We start from the raw sequence: 14946 nt of genomic DNA on the forward strand, positions 1-14946 counted from the left end.
TAGGAAGATGAACCCCAGAAATGCACGGGGTGTTATAAATCGATGTTTACGATGTGACTCTCAATACAATTATGCTTTCAACTGTCCAACACGTTATAATAGAGTGTTTGAAGCGACACATGACACGCAAGAGTCAGAAGAGGAAAAAGATAGTGACCAGAAAGAAGGCATTGTCATATTAACAAGCAGTTTTATGCCAGTAATGTGGGTGTTGTTTGCAGAATCCTTCAAATGTCCTGTATTGGACAGTGGCTGCACATCTACTGTGTGTGGAATTGACTGGTTAAAATGTTACCTGGACTCCTTGAATGCTGAAAATCATGACAAGGTTAAGGAATTTGAAAGTTCCACAAGTTTCAGGTTTGGGGATGACAATACTCTGAAATTGCTGAAAAGAGTGGTGATCCCTTGCAATATTGCCAGAGTGAACCATTTCATTAGCACGGATGTTGTATCAAGTGAGATACTTTTGCTTCTGAGCAGACCGTCGATGAAGAAAGCACACATGAAACTGGATATGGAACAGGATAAGGCAACAGTTTTTGGTGGACTTACAATTTACACAGTCGGGACAATACTGTATTCCATGACTGACAAATAATATTTCAAGTACAGTTGTTAAGGATGTGTTAATGGCAGTTGAAAATGGTATTTTAGCTGATAAAAAGCTTGTTGTATTAAAACTGCATAGGCAATTTGCGTATCCATCTCCTCGGAGGCTGAAAAATGTATTAAAAAATGCAGGAGTAAGGGATGAAGACTATACTAAGCTGATAGAACAGGTTAGTGATCGCTGTGAAGTTTGTAGGAAGTACAGAAGGACACCAGCACGACTGATAGTAACCCTACCTTTGGCCAGGGATTTTAAAGCCAATAATATATTTATTTTGCATTTTGTAGATTTAGCAACCAGATTTAGTCAATCAACAATTGTACGAAGTAAAGAAAAGAGAGTGATTCTGGATCAAATTGTGGAAAAATGGGTAGGGACAGGAATGGCCCCACCGGCAAAATTCCTTACGGACAAAGGGGGAGAATTTGCTCATGATGAGTTAAGGGATATGTGTGAAAACGTGAGTATCACAGTTATGAATACGGCTGCAGAGAGCCCATTTAGTAGCCCATGTGTGAAAGAAAACATGCGGTAACAGATGACATGCTCCGGAAAATTTTGGCAGATAGACCAAACTGCAAGCTAAATTCAGCTTTAGCATGGGCGGTACATGCCAAGAATTCATTGCAGATGGTTGGGGGCTATAGTCCCTATCAATTAGTGTTTGGTAGAAATCCTGATATTCCGTCCATTTTGGATGACCAGCCTCCAGCTTGGGAAGGAACTACAATTAGCTCTGCCTTTGCTGAGCATTTAAATGTATTACATAGCAGTAGAAAAGCTTTTTTGGAAGCAGAAGTCCGTGAAAGAATTCACAGAGCTTTGAGGCATAATTTACAGCCATCAAATACCGTTGTTCAGCAAGGAGACATAGTAGACTATAAGAGAGATAATTTTAATGAATGGAAAGGCCCAGGGAAGATCATAGGCATAGATGGCAAAACAATTATTTGCAACATGGCAATCAAACTGTTAGGGTTCATTCATCAAGGATAATGGGTACAGATTACAAATTTTCAAATTTAGACAGAGCAGACAGACATGACGAGGAACCAGGGTCATCTGGTACGCACGTGTTACAGAACTATGAGGAGCAGTAAACTGATATAGACAGGGTTTCTGTAGAGGTACTCAACACTTCTGATGAATTCGAACAGGCCATTTTTCAGAAAGGACAACTGCCAAAAGTTGGTACAAAAGTGACATACTTACCTGAAGGGTCTAGTCAATGGAAGGATGCAGCTGTTATTAGTAGAGTAGGGAAGGCCACTGGAAAGTATAAACATTGGTTGAATGTACAGCATTCAGGGAAGGGAGTCAAGACAATGGATTGGGAACACAAAGTTCAAAAACGGAGTGCACAGAAACGCAGTGCCAGTTCAGATGGTACATCGGATAGTGAACAGGTCCACAGGAAAAGGTCGAGAACTATTGAAAGGATATTCCACAGCAGAAGGGAAAGATCAAGCAGTAGCAGTACAGAATGAGCTACCAGGCAGGAAAGGGGACGTAGTTTATCAAGGTCTCGGAACATGAGTAAAACTACGAATACTAATAGGAGTAGAAGCCCACATGCATGTGAGATTTTGGTGACTTCCAATAAATTAGATGAAAGAGTTATCAAAGATGCCAAACAGCAAGAACTGCATAGTTGGAGTGAATTTGGGGTATACACGGAAGTACCAGATAAGGGGACAAAGAACTCTATCCCACAGATGGATTTGCATGGAAAAGGTTCTTCCAGATGGAACTTAGAAGGCAAAGGCCAGGCTTGTGGCAAGGGGATTTGAATAAAACGTAGAAGATCAGGATTTAAGGGTAGACTCACCTACGGCAGGAAAGGTTATTTTAAAGATATTCTTGGCTTTATTAGCCATAAAGGCATGGGAATGCAAATCTATAGATATAAGAGCTGCCTTTTTGCAGGGACATCAGCTCCAGAGAGACATTTTTCTCTGTCCTCCTAATGAGGCAGCTAACACAGAAGGGGTAATCTGGAAGTTGAACAAACGTGTATATGGATTAAATGATGGGTCTAGAGTCTGGTATTTTTCGGTAAGGTCAGTTTTGTTAAAGTTAGGCTGTTGCCAGTTGAAAGCAGATCCGGCAATGTTTTACTTGCACTAAAAAGGAAATCTTTCTGGCATCTTTATGATGCATGTCGATGATTTTTTGTGGGGTGGGACTAGTGATTTCAAAGCTATTGTAATCTCTGGTTTGAGGAAAGAATTCAGGGTGGAAGTCAGGCTTCCGGTGCATTTAAATATATTGGACTGGAATTCAGACAGACTGAGTTAGGGGCAACATTACGTCAGCAATCTTAATTGGAAAGCATCAGTCCAATAGCAATTAGTTGTGGCTGGGTTTCACAAAAAGACGCAATGATTTCAAAGATGGAAAAAGAGCAACTGCAAAGTTTAATTGGGCAACTGAATTGGTTAGGTAGACAGACTAGACCGGACGTGAGTTTCGATGTCTTAGAGTTGAGTACAAAAATGAATGATCCCAAAGTGGAAGACATAATAAGAGCAAATAAAGCGTTAGTCAAACTAAAAATGCAGGAGTGTGTTTTGAGGTTCCCGGTTTTAGGTGACCTTTAGGCACTTGAAACTCATAGTTTATAGTGATGCATCCTATGCAAATTTATGTATGGGGTTTCAAGTGCAGGAGGTTTTATAATTTTCCTTTTGGGGAACAATGGTAAATGTTGCCCTGTTTTGTGGGAAACAAAGAAAATAAGGAGGGTGGTCACACGCACTTTGGCTGCTGAGACGTTAAGCCTTGTAGAGGCGGTGGATATGGCCTTTTATATATCTCAGATATTGACAGCAATTTTGGGATTAGGGGATTTGGGTAATATACCTATTGAATGTCACATTGACAATAAATCCCTCTGGGAAAATGTGCACTCTACATAAAGTGTCAATGAAAAAAGGTTAAGGATAGACATCGCAAATTTGAAGCAGATGTTGGACAGAGGGGAAATAGCAAAAATTAAATGGGTCGACAGTAGCTAGCAATTGTCAGACTGTTTTACAAAAAGAGGGACTAGTTCACAGAAGCTTTTGGATATTGTTAATGAAGGGCACCTTTTCTGTGACTTTTTTTTCTTCCAAAAATGAAAAAAAGAAGGGGGGAAATTGCATGTGTAATTTTGTTTTCACCTAATTATTTTTTCTCCAAGGAAGGGGAGACTGTTAAGTAATGGGTTAAGATACATTCCAATTAGTTGTCTGTTTTATGTTAAGTATCCAATAATTGACACTGATATGTAAAGAGGCTTCAGGTGGCCTTTGTGTCAGGTGATGTGATGATCGAGTTTTGTGCAGAGTCTGTTGAAGTAAAATAAAGGTGTTTGTGAAAAGGAGCAGAACCTTTGACTCTTTATACAATAGCAGCTAAACGTCTAACACTGCCAACACTGTTAGTTTGTGGCAGTGCTGAAGCTGAAAATTACTTATAGATCCAGCAGCAGAGCCTTAATTTATTCCCGATACAGTATGATGCTAATATGACTAGTAAAAAGATCTAATTGTAATGTAATATGTTTTACAGAGAGATTAACTACTATAAATGTGGATGTAAGAATTTAATTATGAAATTTGGGAGTAAATGTGACAACAGGGGGCGTGATTTAATGGAAAAAAAAACAGTCCCGTTTCGGGCAGGTTTAGCGGGGTGTTTCCTGGCACTTACGGAAACCTCGCAATCGAAAAATAGATGATACTTATACCAGCCATGTTATGGTGGTGATGGAGGGTGTGAATACTTAAGGTAGTGGATGGAGTGCTGATCAAGTGAGCAGCTTTGCGGCGGATGGTTTTGAGATTTTTGAATGTTGTTGGAGCTGCATCTATCCAGGCAAGTGAAGTGTATTCTATGACTCCTGACTTGTGTCTTGTAGGTAATGATAAGACTTTGGGGACTCGGGTGCTGTAACTTGCCTTTAAGGGATATCAGTATGACATCACTGGAAGAAAATTATGTTATGTGATCCAGTCTTCGTTTCAGTTCTGCTTTGAATGGAGCACATCCACCCTTCAGCTGATGAATCAGTACTCCTCTTTGTTGAACACCAGATAGCACGGAGAGTGGCAAGGGCACAGAAAGTACCCTGGGTGGTGGACTTTCAATGGCTCAGTAGCACTACTACAGAGCGAGTTGACTAGGTCCTAAAATACTTGCCTGCTAGACTGAGTCTGCAGCAGGTGGTGAGGGAACCAACAAGAGTGAAAAATAAACGTAAAAATTTTTTTTTAGAGTACCCAATTATTCTTTTCCAATTAAGGGGTAATTGTAGCGTGGCCAATCCACCTACTCTGCACATCTTTGGGGTTGTGGGGGTGTTATGGGCCAGGGTTTAGAGAACCCCAAAGTATATCATGGCGTTTACCTGACCTACAACTTTTAGATTTTAGTAGATTTTAATAGATTTTGGTTATGAGGAGCACAAGGGCCTACTTTCCAGTGTTATGCAACAGAGACCTTAAGTATTTTTAAACAAAACAATATTTATGAATTCAGTTAACATTTTATAATTACACAGTATACATTTTATCAACTACCAACAGAACTATCCCCCCACACATACAGTACTCTTTATGTAACCCTTAATAACATTTCTAACAACATCCATAAGCCAAACCCCCTTTTTCACAAAGCAGTAGATATAAATTCTTTACACAGGACAGTTATCACTTTTAAATTAGCAAGTGATCTGGACACCTTTTAACATACAGAGAGAGAGACAAAATGCACCTTCCTTGTCTGAATTCAGCTTTCAACTGCCTAAAACGAAAGCAAAACACAAAGCCACAAACAGCTTCCAGCTCAAAACAAAAGTAAAAGCCAGAGACACAACCCAGCTCCACCCACACAATGGCATCACTGCAGCTATTTGATAAACACCCATTTCTTAAAGGTACACTCCCATGACACCTCCCCCCAAGAAAATACATAAACCATCAACTTCAAGATGGTTTAATTTTTCCCCTTTTCACTTTCCTTTAAGAAATATTGACAGTAAATATACCTTTTTAAAATCAAAACAAAACACGCAAACATTTATAACAACATAGTCCATTTTAGTTCTTCTTCCTCCATCGAACTGCTTCTCTTCATCACATTCGTAATAAAGCATCAGCTGTCACGTTTTCTTGTCCTGCCACATGTATTATTTTTAAATGAAATGGCTGCAACAATAAACTCCATCGAAACAGCCTGGCATTGTTATTCTGGAATCACGCCAAAAATGTCACTGGATTATGATCAGTATATATAATTGTTTCAGACAAATTGCTGATCACATAAATGCAAAAATGTTGCAAAGCGAACACTAAGCTCAAAGTCTCCTTAATCATTGAATACTTCTTCTGGTGCTTATTCAACTTCTTTGAAAAATTCCCAATAGGCCGCTCTATTCCTTCGTCATCTTCTTGTAAGAGCACCACACCTACGCCCACATCACTCGCGTCAACAGTCACTTTGAATGGTTTTGTGTAATTTGGGGTGACCAACACAGGAGCAGTGGTTAACACAGCCTTCAGACAGTCAAATGCTGTTGACACTCTGCTGACCACTGAAATTTGCTACGCTTCTTCAGCAAGTCCGTCAGTGGAGCGACCACACTGCTATAATTCAGCACAAATTTTCAGTAAAATCCACTCATGCCAAGAAATCACATTTTATTTCCCTTCGTGTCGAGGGTATTGGAAACTCCCCAATAACTTTTGTTTTCACGTCCCGTGGAACCATTTGTCCCTGTCCGATTGTGTGGCCAAGGAACGTAACTTGGGCTTTTCCAAATTCACTTTACGCTAGGTTTACCACCAAACCCGCCTCCTGAAGTTGATTGAATAACTCCATCAGATGCTTCAAATGTTCTTCCCATGTCTGACTAAAAATTATCAGATTGTCGATGTATACTGCACAATTGGGTAATCCTGAAACAACTTTGTTATTTAAAAAAAACATTTAGAGTACCGAATTCATTTTTTCCAATTAAGGGGCAATTTAGCGTGGCCAATCCAACTAGCTTGCACATTTTTGGGTTGTGGGGGCGAAACCCACGCAAACATGGGGAGAATGTGCAAAGTCCACATGACAGTGACCCAAAGCAGGGATCAAACCTGGGACCTCGGCGCCGTCAGTCTGCAGTGCTAACCCACGACTTTGTTAGTTAACCGTTGAAATGTGGCTGGGGCGTTTTTCAGGCCAAATTGCATAACTTTGAATTGGCATCTGCCATCTGGAGTCACAAAAGCTGAAATCTCCTTCGCCCTTTCGGATAAAGGTACCTGCCAGTAACCTTTACGTAAATCCAGTTTGGAAATAAAAGCTGATTGTCCCACCTTCTCAATTCAATCCTCCAAGTGTGGGACAGGATAAGAGTCCGTTTTTGTAACTGCATTAACCTTTCTATAGTCTACACACAATCGTTGGGTACCGTCCGGGTTCGGTACCATCACCATGGGTGAGCTCCATTGGCTGCAACCCACTTCAATTATGCCATTTTTTAAGCATACTTTCAATTTCTTTGTTAACCTATGCCAATTTCAAAGGGTTGAGTCAATATGGATGTTGTTTAATTGGAACAGCGTTTCCCACATCTACATCATGGATAGCCATTTTAGTACTTCCCAACTTATCTCCACAAACTTGCCCATGTGATATCAATAACTCTTTCAGATCAGTTTGTTTTTCCTCTGGAAGGTAACTCAACAATTTATCCCAATTTTTAAGAACATCCTCCTTTTCCAATTTAATTTGAAGTATGTCAAATTCACAGTCGTCTGGATTTGGTTCGTCACTTTGAGTTAGAATCATTAAAACCTCCTTTTTCTCTCCTCTTTCAAAGTACCTTTTAAGCATATTCATATGAGACACGCGGTGAGTTTTCCTTCTAACCGGCGTTATTAACACATAATTTACCTCACTTAATTTCCTTTCAATCTGATAAGGTCCACAAAACCTTGCTTTTAAAGGTTCACCGACCACTGGTAACAATACTGAAACTTTGTCTCCACTGGCAAAACTACGAACTTTTGCTTTCTTGTCTGCTACCCGTTTCATCACATGTTGTGCAACTTTTAAATGTTGTCTAGCCAATTCACCTGCTGTATTTAATCGTTCCCTAAAATTTGACACGTAATCCAATAATGTAAGTTCCGACTGCTCAATCACCAATTTTTCCTTAATCAATTTAAGTGATCCTCTTACCTCATGACCAAAAATTAGTTCGAAAGGACTTTGGTTGACTCATTAGGTGCAACCCTAATTGTAAACAATATGAATGGAATTCCTTTATCCCAATCCTCTGGATTATCTTGACAATAAGCCCTCAACATTGTCTTTAATGTCTGATGCCACCACTCTAACGCTTCCTGTGATTCTGGATGGTACGCAGTTGATTAAAAAACTTTTGTTCCTAAGCTATCCATAGCTTCTTTGAATAGTCTTGAGGTAAAATGTGATCCTTGATTTTATTGTATTTCTGTGAGTAGTCCATATGAAATGAAATGAAATGAAAATCGCTTATTGTCACAAGTAGACTTCAAATGAAGTTACTGTGAAAAGCCACTAGTCGCCACATTACGCCGCCTGTTCGGGGAGGCTGTTACGGGAATTGAACCGTGCTGCTGGCCTGCCTTGGTCTGCTTTCAAAGCCAGCGATTTAGCCCTGTGCTAAACAGCTCCTAGTATCTAGTAAAGAAATTAAGTAACACCTCCACAATCATTTTAGCTGTAATATTGTGTACTGGAATGGCCTCTGGAAACCTAGTAGATACATCCATTATAGTCAAAAGATATTGATTCCCAGTTTTACTTTTTGGAAGCGCTCCTACGCAATCAATTAAGATTCTTGTAAAAGGTTCCTCAAATGCTGGAATGGGTATTAAGGACGCTGGTTTTATCATTGCTTGAGGTTTCCTATCACTTGACATGTGTGACAGGATCAACAAAATTTAACTACATCTTTATGTAGTCCAGGCCAATAAAAATGTTTTTGTATTTTAGCTTGAGTTTTCCTTACTCCCAAATGACCTCCCACTGATACCTCATGTGCTACTCGCAACACCACTTTTCTATACCCTTCTGGCAATATCACTTGATGAACTTCTGCCCACTTTTCATCCGCCTGCACATGTAAAAGTCTCCATTTTCTCTTCAAGACATCACTTTTACAGTAATAACATTCTGGTATACACTCCGATTTCTCTTCCATGTATGCTTTCTGATACATCTGTTTTATTTCTATATCTTTCTGTTGTAACACTGCCAATTTTCCTGAACTAAATATATCCACCTCATCCTCCACCTGTTCTTGTTCTTTTCCAACATCTGATCAAGAATCGTTTCTGATAATTGAACTTCAACTTCATCTTCACTCTTTGATTTCTCCTCTTGCCTTAACCTGTGACTTTGCAACCTTGTTACTACACAATCCGGAAAAATCCCAGGATGTTTGTCCTTTAACACTTCAGTTGTCTGATTTTCCACTGGCTTATCAATCACAGTAGGCATCACTCCCACCTGCGATTAAGCTATAACATTACCCAAGATAAACTGTATTCCTGGACAAGATAGTTTCTCTATTACTCCTACTACCACTTCACCACTCTTCACTGGACTTTCCAACCTTACTGTATATAATGGAACACTGCTCTTCTTACTCTGATTTCCACATATTACTACTTTTTCTGGCAATATTCCTCCCAAACTACATAACTCCTCATCTCTTACCATCAAAGATTGACTAGCTCCCGTATCTCTTAAAATTGTGACTTCTTTACCTCTTACACATGAGTAAACTTTACCCACACAAGTAAATTCTTCAAAGAGATCAGGCACCTTCTTATCAATCACCTCTTGATCAGGCTGCACAATCTTTTGCACTCCTTCGCTTCACTTGGGCTTTCCTTTACCACTTTTACAAATCCCACTGGCTTATCCTGTTTTACCACATCAGCCTTCCCAGTGCTTTTCTTCAACCAGCAACACTGTGACTTTACATGGCCTAATGTATTACAGTGAAAACATTTGAAACGTTTCATTTCTCTTCCACCCTCCTGGATTTCTTTTTTAATCTGAGGTACACTCTCCTTATTATCTCCCATCAGTATCTCCCATCAGATCCCCTTTACCTTTACCACTTGAGTTTTTCTCCCTCACAGGCTGAAACTGATGTCGGAAACCAAGCTTTGATTTATGAACTAATTCATAATTATCTGCCATTTCTGCTGCTACTCTCGCAGTTTTAACCCTCTGCTCTTCAACATGAGTTCTCATCAGGAATTAAATTTTTAAACTCCTCCAAAAGTATAATTTCTCTGAGAGCTTCATACGTTAGTTCTATTTTCAAAGCCCTTATCCACCTATCAAAATTACTCTGTTTGATCCTTTCAAACTCCATGTATGTTTGACCAGGTTCTTTCCTTAAATTTCTAAACATTTGTCTGGAGGCTTCAGGCACTAGTTCATATGCACCTAAGATGGATTTTTTTCACCTCCTCATACGTCCAAGATACCTCCTCTGATAGTGATGCAAACACTTCACTAGCTCTACTTACCAACTTTGTTTGAATCAGTAGTACCCACATGCCTTGTGGCCATTTCATTTGTTTAGCTACCTTCTCAAATGAAATGATAAAGGCTTCTACCTCCTTCGCATCAAACCGTGGACATATTTAAATAGATCCCCACCAAGCCTTCGACTATGATGCTCATGCTCATTATCCTCATCACTCTCAGACTGTACGTTTTTATTTACATCCGCCAATTTTAAATGACTGTCATGTTTCATGGCCATTTTCTGAATTCAAACTCTCTCTCTTTTTCCCTTTCCTCTTTCTTTTTCATCTCTATCTCTTTCTCTTTTTCTTTTTCCTCTATTTCTCTCTCTTTTTCTTTTTCCCATCAATACCTCCCTTTCTCTTTCTTTTTGTTCTGCTAGAGCTATTCTTTTTTCCTTCTCCTTTTCTTTTCCGCTGATCTTATCTCCCTTTGTGTCTCTTTCCCCTCATTTCGTATTCAAGTTGCTTTAATTCTTTTTCATGTTCAAGTTGCTTGATGTGTAACTGAAATGTTGCCATTTCCAATGAGTCTGACTGTATCTCAGGCAATTTTAAATGCTCAGCAACTGCCCTAAGTACCTCTTTTTTTCGTATTCTGTCAGGTAATTTTAACTGCAATGTTTTTGCCAAATCTAAAAGCCTGTTTTTAGTCTCTGTTCGTAAGGTATTGTGTGTGACCTTCTCCACCCCCATAAACTTCTGAACCTCTGAAAGAGCTATTGTCCAGTTCTAGCATAACCTTCCTGCTTAAGAAAAGTATCCCATATGATTTCTTACATAATTTTACCTACATGCATACTAAGATCCCTCTCCTGAAATGCATTCTCTCACAATTATTAGGAATATAGAATCATAAAATGATTACAGCACGGAAGGGGGGCCTTCAGTGCTTTGTGTGCATGTTAGCTCTCTGCAAGAACAACTCAACTCGTTTACTCCCCAATTCTCTGAATTATGTTTTATTAAGTCATGAATTGTGAGCGTTGCTCGCAAGACCAGAATCAATTGCCTCTAACGTACTTCCAAATGTCTATCTCTGCCCTCAACGCAGCCATTGCACTTGATATCACGTGGAGTGAACCTACTTGGCTAATATTTATGTTAGTGGGAACGTAAGGACGAGACAGAGATAGATCATCCACTTGGTACTTCTGGCTGAAGACAGAAGGAAGCAGTTCAACCTGGGCATTTGAAGTCACTTGCTGGGTTGCACCATATTGAGGATGGGGTTGTCCACGAAGCCTTACCTCCTGCTAGTTGTCCCCTGCCATTTGCAAGAGGATGTGTCAAGACTGCAGAGTTTTGACCTGAATCATTGGCCATGGGATCATTTAGCACTGTCTATAGCATGCTGCATCTGCTGTTTAGCATGCATGTAGTCTTGTGTTGTAGCTTGACCAGATTGGCAGCTCATTTTAGGAATGCCTGATGCTGCACCTGGTATCAAATCACTATCCACATGGATGGAATTGTGGGACACATGCAACTGAAAGAGCCAACACCTCATTACTGATCCAACATGTTCTCCTACACTGCTCATTTATCTAGTTTTGCTCTCCTGGTTTGATGGAGTGTGCAATATGCGCTTTGAGTGGTCCCTCACCTTCCACTTATGGAGGAAGTGGCTGCATTGTTAATGCCCTGTGTGGATTCAGTTTAACATTGCCCACAGTCTTCAAGCGAAGTCAAAGACAGGGACCTCTACTTTTGGATCAATGATGAGGTGTTGGCTCTTTAAGTGGCATATGTCCCATGATTCCATCCATGTGGATAGTGATTTGATACTAGTTGCATGAATATTAGCTGCGTTTTTATCAGAATCGTCAAAATAATTTTAGCTGCTTTCTTGATGGATTTTTGAAGTCCTTGTGAATGGGAAGCTCAATGTTACTCATGACTTTTTCCTTCTCATGGATCCCAATAATAGCAAGACGAATGGCAGGTGCTGGAATGTGGCGATTAGGGGCTTTTCACAGTAACTTCATTTGAAGCCTACTAGTGACAATAAGCGATTTTCATTTCATTTCACATGGTACAATGTTGGACAGCACAAGGAAATACTCAGTTGGAGTGGACTCAAATGTCCCTCAGGCTGCCCATAGTATTTAACTATGCATCCATTTTCTTTGTACAGGATGATGAGGCAGAGCTGTATTCTACAGCAAAGTAGGGACAATGTTGCAGTGTAAAGAGTACTTGCTGTGTTCTCACATATTGTTCCAGTGCATTTCCGGATCCTGGCTTTTACTGTTTGGCTGGTAATTATGAGTTGAGGCCAACAGGGGAAAAATCCTTTTCCGGGTGATTCCCAGGTCTTTTCAGAGATCCAAGAGTATGTAGCCTTCTGCAGAAAGAAATGTTGAGTTCATTCCTACCAGCATTGTTGTTCAGATGGAATGCCAAGTGTCTTCTCAAATATGGAGACACTGGGTCTCGAAGTATCATTCCAGTAGTCCCAAGGGATAGGCGAGTGGCCTGCTTGCTTTCTCTGGTGTTGACACCTGTGTCAGTAATGTTGGGTGGGATTTTCTGGCCTCCCTGCAGTGTTTCTCTGTGACGAGAGGCAGTCCATTGATTGATGGCGGGATCTTCTGGTCCCACTGCTATAAATAGGATTTCCCACCAGAAGATCCCACTGGCATGAAGAGCTGGAAAATGTAACTAGCATATGCAAACATCCAGGATTTGATGCAGGGCATGTCCCCCTGAAACCCATTGGAAAGGCGGTGTTGATGACCACTTACATATGATATCTCTTTGTATACGAGTTCATTGAGAACTTGCCAGCTAATATCATCATAAATGCCAAAAAGTGGCTTCCTGATCTATATAGCATGAAAGCATTGAACATGCTTGACCTGATGCCAAGAGACTTCATGGGATCTGGAACTGATGTTGAGGATTCTCAGGCTCATCCCCTCGGGACTGTATAACACCATTACACAATTTCTGGGGTTGGTGGGGTGGTTGGGTAGTCTGTCCTGCTGATGCATCAGGCCGTACCAAGAGATGATGTTGGAGGAGACTGGGACATTGGGCGGGATTCTCCACTCCCACGCCGAAGTGGCCGCGCCGTCGTGAACGCCGTTGAGGTTCACGAGGGCACGGAACGGCCCCGGTCCCGACCGATTCAGGCCCTGACAATGGGCCAGGATCGGGGCCGCGTCATCTACACGCGCCAGGCCTTGTCGCCCGTGTAAAAGCGGCGCAGCATAGATTACGCGGCCGGCGCCGCATAACGGGCGTCATCGGCGCATGCGCGAGTTGGCCGGCGCCAACCCGCGCATGCGTGGTTGCTGTCCTCTCTAAATCCGCCCCGCAAGAAGATGGGAGATGGATCTTGCGGGGCCGTGGAAGGAAGGAGGTCCTCCTTCAGAGAGGACGGCCCGACGATCGGTGGGCACCGATCGCGGGCCACCCCACATTCCAGGTGAAGCCCGGTGCAGGATCCCCCCTCGCCCCCCACAGGCCGCCCCCCCAGCGTTCACGCACCGCCCACGACTGCAGCGACCAGCTGTGGACGGCGCCGGGGGGAACCCGCCGTTTTGGCCTGGCCGCTCGGCCCATCCGGGCCTCAGAATAGCGGGGGTGCCGGAGAATCGCCATTTTGGGTGTCTCTGGCGATTCTTTGGCCTGCGGCCCGCGAAACTCGACCGGGCCGTTCCCGCCGCTTGGGAGAATCGCCGGAGGGCGTCGGACCGGCGTTCCCGGAAATTTTGGCGGCCCAGGCGATTCTCCCAACCGGCGTGGGAGTGGAAATCGCGCCCAATGATTGGAAGGTATGATTCAGTGAGTAGGACCATGTCAGGCTATCACATGACTAGTCTGTGGAACACCTCTCTGAATTTTGACACAATCTACAGGCATCAATAAGGAGGATTTTGCAGGGCTGACTGGCTTTTTAAAAAATTCTTGATGAAATGTGAGCCTCGCTGGCAAGTCTAGATTTTATTATCCATCCCTAATTGCCTTTGAAAAGGTGGAAGTGAGCTGTTAAGGTGGTGGATGGAATTCCAATCACGTGGGCTGCTAATTGGTTGGTGTCAATTTTTCTGAGTTTTTTTGGAGCTGCACTCATCCAGGCAAGCGATTATTTGTGATCTTAACTTATGCCTTGTAGATGATGGAACAGCTTCGAGAGCCAAGAGGCGAGTTACTCACTGCTGAATTTCCAGTCTCTGACCTGCTCTTTTCACCATGGTATTGATATGGTTGGTCCAGTTCAGTTTCTAGTCCGTGGTAACCCCCAGGATGTTGATGATTGGGAATTCAGTTGGATCCGCCTATTTCATTTCTGATGCTAGGTTGATACTGGGTGGTCCATTCATTTTTGTTCTTATTAGACTTTCTTATAGCAGCTTGATACAAGTCGCTTCCTAGGTCATTTCAGGGGCAGTTAAGAGTCAACCACATTTCTGTAGGTCTGGAGCCACATATCAGCCAGACCAGATAAGGACAGTGTATATCTATACCTTCATTGCATGTGCTGAGTGGCAGCTATATAGCAAGGACAGTTAAGGAATAGGAATGCAACATAATTTCTTGGTTCACTGTCTCATCTGAAAGACAGCACCTCTGGTATTTCAGCATTCCCTCAGTACATTTTCATACTAGATCTTTTGCTCATGTCTCTAGAGCCTGATACAAGTGTGCAACATCTGAGGCAGAAATGTTGATGGGCGGGATTTTCAGATCCTTCCTGTCGGCAGGTTCTTCCGGCCCTGCTGTTGGCAGCCCCCTGCACCCCCTCTGGCAGGTTCC

The 14946-nt window shown here is 41.9% G+C and overlaps 1 protein-coding gene across 1 annotated transcript in view; it reads left to right on the plus strand.

Annotated features, from left to right (window-relative positions):
- The window catches only part of LOC140404691 (latent-transforming growth factor beta-binding protein 2-like), a 685726-nt gene that overhangs the window by 74091 nt on the left and 596689 nt on the right, over positions 1-14946 (plus strand). The gene's annotated exons all lie outside the window — the stretch shown is intronic.

Source organism: Scyliorhinus torazame, chromosome 2 (genome assembly GCF_047496885.1).
Source record: "Scyliorhinus torazame isolate Kashiwa2021f chromosome 2, sScyTor2.1, whole genome shotgun sequence".
Lineage (NCBI taxonomy): Eukaryota > Metazoa > Chordata > Chondrichthyes > Carcharhiniformes > Scyliorhinidae > Scyliorhinus > Scyliorhinus torazame.